Raw genomic sequence first — 7,608 nt, 5'->3', positions numbered from 1 at the left:
AACAGTTTCCTCATTTCCCGTTCCCCCACCTCATCCTAGCTTCTAACCTCCAGAAACTCGCTCCCCTGACCTGTCCGGACTTGTCCGACCTGCCCAGCTCCTTTTCCACCTATCCACTCCACCCTCTCCTCCCTGACCTATCACCTTCATCTCCTTCCCCACTGACCTATTGTACTCTATGCCACTCTCTCCCCACCCCCCCCCTCCTCTAGCTTATCTCTCCACGCTTCAGGCTCTCTGCCTTTATTCCTGATGAAGGGCTTTTGCCCGAAACGTCGATTTTGCCTGTCTTCGGATGCTGCCTGAATTGCTGTGCTCTTCCAGCACCACTGATCCAGAATCTGGTTTCCAGCATCTGCAGTCATTGTTTTTACCATCTCCCACTGTCAGTCCGTGTGTATAAACACTGCACCATCTCTCACTCTCAGTCAGTTTGCACAAACACTGCTCTGTCTCCCACTCTGTCAGTGCGTACAAACATTGCAGAATCTCCTACTCTCAGTCACTGTGCACAAACCCTGCACCATCTCCCACTCTCAGTGTGTACAAACACTGCACATCTCCCACTCTCAGTCAGTATGTACAAGCACTGCACTGTCCCCCACTCTCAGTCACTCTAAACAAACACTGCATCGTCCCCCACTCTGTGTGTGCAAACACTACACCATCTCCCGTTTTCAGTCAATGTGTACAAACACTACATCATCTCCCTTTCTCAGTCACCGTGTAAAAACATTGCACCATCTCCCACTTTCAGTCAGTGTGCACAAACACTGCACCATCTCCCATTCTCAGTCAATGTGTACCAACACTACATCATCTCCCATTCTCAGTTAATGTTTACAATCACTACATAATCTCCCAATCTCAGTCAGCGTCTAAATACATGGCACTGTCTCCCACTCTCAGTCAATGTGTCAAACACTGCACCATCTCCCATTCTCAGTGAATGTGGACAAATACTGCATCACCTCCCACTCTCAGTCCGTGTGTATAAACACTGCACCATCTCCCATTCTCAGTCAGTTTGCACAAACACTGCTCCATCTCCCACTCTCAGTCAGTGCGTATAAACACTACAGCATCTCCTACTCTCAGTCACTGTGTACAAACACTGCACCATCTCCCACTATCAGTCAGTATGTACAAACACGGCACCATCTCCCACTCTCAGTCACTGTGTACAAACACTGAATCGTCCCCCCACTCTCTGTGTGTACAAATACTACACCATCTCCTGTTCTCAATGTGTACAAACACTCCATCAAATCCCACTGTCAGTGTGTACAAACACTGCACCATCTTCCAATCTCAATCAGTGTGTACAAACACTGCACCATCTTCCAATCTCAATCAGTGTATACAAACACTGCACCATCTCCCACTCTTAGTAAGTGTGTACAAACACTGCACCATCTCCCATTCTCAATCAGTGTGTACAAACACTGCACCATCTCCCAGTATCAGTGCATACAAATTCTGCATCATGTCCCACTCTCTGTCAGTATGTGCAAAAACTGCACCATCTCCCACTCTCAGTCACTGTCTATAAACACTGCTCCATTTCCCACTCTCAGTCAGTGTGTACAAACACCGCACTATCTCCCACTCTGTCAGTGTGTACAAACATTGCACCATCTCCCACTATCAATGCGTACAAACTCTCAGTCAATGTGTACGAACACTACAGCATCTCTTACTATCATACAGTGTGTACAAACTCTGCATCATTTTCCACCCTCAGTCAGTATGTGCAAAAACTGCACTGTCCCCCACTCTCAGTCACTGTCTACAAACACTGCTCCATCTCTCACTCTCAGTCAGTGTGTTCAAACACTGCACCGTCTCCCACTCTCAGTGTGTACAAACATTGCACCGCCTTGCACTCTCAGTCAGTGTATCCAAACATTGCACCATATCCCACTCTCTGTCACTGTGTACAAACACTGCATCATCTCCCTCTCTCAGTCAATGTGTACAAACACTGCACCATCTCCCAGTATCAGTGCATACAAACACTACACCATCTCCTAATCACAGACAGTGTGTACAAACACTGCATCATTTCCCACTCTCAGTCAGTGCGTACAAACTATCTCCCAGTATCAGTGCACATAAATACTGCACCATCTCCCACTCTCAGTGCATACAAACACTGCACTGGCTCTAACTCTGAGACAGTGTGTCCAAACACTGCACCATCTCCTACTCTTAGTAAGTGTGTACAAACACTGCATCATCTCCCTCTCTCAGTCAATGTGTACAAACACTGCACCATTTCCCACTCTCAGTCAGTATGTACAAACACTGCACCATCTCCCAGTATCAGTGCATACAAGCATTGCATCATCTCTCACTCTCAGTCAATGTGTACAAACACTCCATCATCTCCCACCGTCAGTCAGTGCGTACAAACACTGCACCATCTCCCACTATCAGTGCATACAAACTCTACATCATGTCCCACTCTCAGTCAATATGTTTGAACACTACAGCATCTCCTACTCAGACAGTGTGTACAAACACTGCACCATCTCCCTCTCACAGTCAATGTGTACAAACATTGCACCATCTCCCACTCTCAGTCAGTATGTATAAACACTGCACCATCTCCCCACTCTCAGTCAGTATGTACAAACACTGCACCATTTCCCACTCTCAGTCAGTATGTACAAACACTGCACCATCTCCCACTCTCAGTCAGTATGTACAAACACTGCACCATCTCCCACTCTCAGTCACTGTGTACAAGCACTGCATCATCTCCCTCTCACAGTCAATGTGTACAAACATTGCACCATCTCCCACTCTCAGACAGTATGTACAAACACTGCACCATCTCCCACTCTCAGTCACTGTGTACAAGCACTGCATCATCTCCCTCTCACAGTCAATGTGTACAAACATTGCACCATCTCCCACTCTCAGTCAGTATGTACAAGCACTGCATCATCTCTCACTCTCAGTCAATGTGTACAAACACTCCATCATCTCCCACCGTCAGTCAGTGTGTACAAACACTGCACCATCTCCCACGACAGTGCATACAAACGCTGCATCATGTCCCACTCTCAGTCAATGTGTACGAACACTGCAGCATCTCCTACTCTCAGTCACTGTGTCTACAAACACTGCACCATCTTCCACTCTCAGTCAGTGTATACAAACTGCATCATCTCCCACTCTTAGTAAGTGTGTCCAAACACTGCACCATCTCCCACTCTCAGTGCATACAAACATTGCACCGTCTTCCTCTCTCAGTCAGTGCGTAAAGACACTGCACCGTCTCCAACTCTGAGTCAGTGCGTACAAACACTGCACCATCTCCCACTCTTAGTCAGTGTCTACAAACACTGCACCATCTCCCACTCTCAGTCAGTGTATACAAACTGCATCATCTCCCATTCCTAGTAATTGTGTATAAACACTGCACCATCTCCCTCCCTTAGTCAGTATGTACAAACACTGCACCATCTCCCACTCTCAGTCACTGTGTACGTACACTACTCCATCTCCCACTCTCAGTCAGTGTGTACAAACACTGCACCGTCTCCCACTCTCAGGCAGTGTGTACAAACACTGCACCATTTCCTACTTTCAGTCAGTGTATACAAACACTGCACCATCTCCTACTCTCAGTCAGTATGTACAAACACTGCACCATCTCCCACTCTGTCCGTGTGTATAAATACAGCACCATCTCCCACCCTCAGTCAGTGTGCAAAACACTGTGCCATATTCCACTCTCGGTCAATGTGTACGAATATCACAGCATCTCCTACTCTCAGACAGTGTGTACAAACACTGCACCGTCTCCAACTCTCTGTCAGTGTGTGCAAATACTGCACCATCTCCCACTATCAGGGCGTACAAAACTGCATCATCCCCCACTCTCAATGTGTACAAATACTACAGCATCTTCCCCTCTCAGTCAGTGTGTACAAACACTGCTCCATCCCACAGCTCTCAGTCAGTGCGTACAAACACTGCAGCATCTCCTACTCTCAGTCACTGTGTACAAACACTACAGCATCCCCTACTTTCAGGCACCGCCTCCCTGTCTCAGTCAGTGTGCACACACACTGCACCATTTCGCACTCGCAGTCAGTATGTACAAACACTGCACCATCTCCCACTCTCAGTGAATGTGGACAAACACTGCACCGTCTCCCACTCTCAGGCAGTGTGGACAAACAATGTGTCATCTCCCACTCTCATTCAATGTGTACAAACACTGCATCGTCTCCCACTCTCAATCAGTGTGTACAAACACGGCACCATCTCCCAATATCAGTGCATGCAAACACTGCATCATCTCTCACTTTCAGTCAATGTGTACAAAAACTCGATCATCTTCTACTCTTAGTCATTGTGTACAAACACTGCACCATTTCCCACTCTCAATCAGTGTGTACAAACACTTCACTGTCTCCCACTTTCAGGGTGTACAACCACTGCATCATCCCCCACTCTCAATTTGTATAATCACTTCAGCATCTCCCACTCTCTGTCAATGTGTACAAATACCGCTCCATCTCCCACTCTCAGTCAGTGTGTACAAACACTGCACCGTCTCCCACTCTCAGTGTGTCAAACATCGCACTGTCTCCTACTGTCAGTCAGTGTGTACAAACACTGCACCAGCTCCCACTCTCAGTGTGTACAAATACTACATCATCTCCCACTCTCAGTGTGTATAAACTCTGCACCATCTTCCACTCTCAGTCAGTGTGTACAAACACTGCACCATCCCCCTCTCTCAGTCAAAGAACAAAGAACAAAGGAAATTTACAGCCCAGGAACAGACCATTCGGCCCTCCAAGCCTAAGCCGATCCAAATCTACTGTCTAAACCTGTCGACCAATTCCTAAGCATCTGTATCCCCCTGCTCCCGACCTACTCATGCATCTGCCCAGACACATCTTAATTGATTCTACCTTGCCTGCCTCTACTACCTCTGCTGGCAATGCATTCCAGGTACCTAGCACCCTCTATGTAAAGTACTTGCTGCATGTATCCCCCTTAAACGTTTCACCTCTCACCTTGAAAGCGTGACCACTCGTTATTGAATCCTGCACCCTGGTAAAAACCTTATCTCTATCTACCCTGTCTATACCCTCCATGATTTTGTAGACGTCAATCAGATCCCCCACTCAATCTCTTTTTTTCTAATGAAAACAAACCTAACCTACTCAACCTCTCTTCATAGCTTGCTCCTTCCATACCAGGCAACATCCTCGTAAACCTTCTCTGCACCCTCTCCAAAGCGTCCACATCCTTTTGGTAATGTGGCTACATGAACTGTACACAGTATTCTAAATGTGGCCGAACCAATATCGTGTACAGATTTAACATGACCTGCCAGCTCTTATACTCAATACCCCGTCTGATGAAGGCAAGCATACCATATGCCCTCTTGACCACTCTATCCACATGTGCAGCAACCTTCAGGGTACAATGGACCTGAACTCCCAGAACTCTCCGCTCATCAACTTTTCCCAAGGCTCTACCGTTTACTGTATAATTCGCTCGATACTTAGATTTCCCAAAATGCATCACCCCAGTGTCAGTGTGTACAAACACTGTGCCATCTCCCACTCTCAGTCAGTGTGCACAAACACTGCACTCTTTCCCTGTCTCAGTCAGTGTGCACAAACACTGCACTGTTTCCCTCTCTCAGTGTGTACAAACTGCACCATCTCCCAATTTCAATGAGTGTGTACAAACACTGCACGAGCTCCCACTCTCAGTCAATGTGTACAAACTCTGCATTGTCTCCCACTCTCAGATAGTGTGTACACACACTGCATCATTTCCCACTTTCAGTCAGTGTGGACAAACACTGCACTGTCTCCCACTCTCAGTCCATGTGTACAAACATTGCATCTGCTCCGACTCAGTTAATGTGTACAAACACTGCACTGTCTCTCTCTGTCTGTCTGTGTACAAACACTGTACCATCTCCCACTCTCATTCAGTGTGTACAAACACTGCACCATCTCCCAGTATCAGTGCATGCAAACTCTGCATCATCTCTCACTTTCAGTCAATGTGTATAAAAACTCAATCATCTCCTACTCTTAGTCATTGTGTACAAACCTGCACTGTCCCTCTCTCTCTCTCTCTCTCAGTCAGTGTGTACAAACACTGCACCATCTCCTACTCTCATTCAGTGTGTACAAACACTGCACCATCTCCCAGTATCAGTGCATGCAAACACTGCATCATCTCTCACTTTCAGTCAATGTGTACAAAAATTCGATCATCTCCTACTCTTAGTCATTGTGTACAAACACTGGAGGAGAAAGTGAGGACTGCAGATGCTGGAGATCAGAGCTGAAAATGTGTTGCTGGAAAAGCACAGCAGGTCAGGCAGCATCCAAGGAACAGGAGAATCGACGTTTCGGGCAAGAGCCTGAAGAAGGGCTCATGCCCAAAACGTCGACTCTCCTGTTCCTAGGATGCTGCCTGACCTGCTGTGCTTTTCCAGCAACACATTTTCAGCTGCACCATCTCCCACTGTCAGTCAGTGTGTACAGGCACTGCACCATCTCTCACTCTCAATCAATGTGTACAAGCACTGCACTGTCTCCCACTCTCAGTGAGTGTGTACAAACACATCACTGTCTCCCACTTTCAGAGCATACAACTACTGCATCATCCCCCACTCTCAATGTGTACTAACACTACAGCATCTCCCACTCTCAGTCAATGTGTACAAACACCGCTCCATCCCCACTCTCAGTCAGTGCGTACAAATACTGAACCATCTCCGACTCTCTGTGTGTACAAACACTGCACCATCTCCCACTCTCATCAGTGCATATAAACACTGCACCATCTGCAACTCTCAGTCAGTGTGTACAAACACTGCAACGTCTCCCACTCTCAGTGTGTGAAACACTGCACCGTCTCCTACTGTCAGTCAGTATGTACAAACATGCACCATCTCTGACTGTCAGTCATTGTGTACAGACACTGCACCATCTCCTACTCTCAGCCAGTGTATGCAAACAATGCATCATCCCCCACTCTCAGTCAGTGTGTACAAACACTGCACCAGATCCCACTCTCAGTCAGTGTATACAATCGTTGCACCATCTCACACTCACAGTCAGTATGTGCAATCCCCACATCAACTCCCCCCTTCCAGTCAACGTGTACAAATGGAACACCTTCTCCAACTCTTAGTAAATGTGTCCTAACACTGCACCATCTCCCACTCTCAGTCAGTATGTACAAACACTGTACCATCTTCCACTCTCAGTCAGTATGTACAAACACTGCACCATCTCCCACTCTCATTCAGTGTGTACAAACACTGCACCATCTCCCTCTCTTAGTCAAAGAACAAAGAACAAAGGAAATTTACAGCCCAGGAACAGACCATTCGGCCCTCCAAGCCTGAGCCGATCCAAATCTACTGTCGAAACCTGTCGACCAATTCCTAAGCATCTGTATCCCCCTGCTCCCGACCTACTCATGCATCTGCCCAGACACATCTTAATTGATTCTACCTTGCCTGCCTCTACTACCTCTGCTGGCAATGCATTCCAGGTACCTAGCACCCTCTATGTAAAGTACTTGCTGCATGTATCCCCCTTAAAC

At 47.1% G+C, this 7,608-nt stretch overlaps 1 protein-coding gene and 1 long non-coding RNA gene across 2 annotated transcripts in view; one reads left to right on the top strand and one right to left on the bottom strand.

Moving 5' to 3' along the window:
- LOC122552394 (cAMP-specific 3',5'-cyclic phosphodiesterase 4B-like) overlaps window positions 1–7,608 on the top strand; it is a 462,527-nt gene that overhangs the window by 130,051 nt on the left and 324,868 nt on the right. The gene's annotated exons all lie outside the window — the stretch shown is intronic.
- The window catches only part of LOC122552331, a 32,500-nt gene that overhangs the window by 21,556 nt on the left and 3,336 nt on the right, over window positions 1–7,608 (bottom strand). The window lies entirely within an intron of this gene.

Source organism: Chiloscyllium plagiosum, chromosome 8 (assembly GCF_004010195.1).
Source record: "Chiloscyllium plagiosum isolate BGI_BamShark_2017 chromosome 8, ASM401019v2, whole genome shotgun sequence".
Classification (NCBI taxonomy): Eukaryota; Metazoa; Chordata; class Chondrichthyes; order Orectolobiformes; family Hemiscylliidae; genus Chiloscyllium; species Chiloscyllium plagiosum.
The sequence above is the reverse complement of the archived record's forward strand: the minus strand, read 5'-3'. Positions and strand labels throughout refer to the sequence as shown.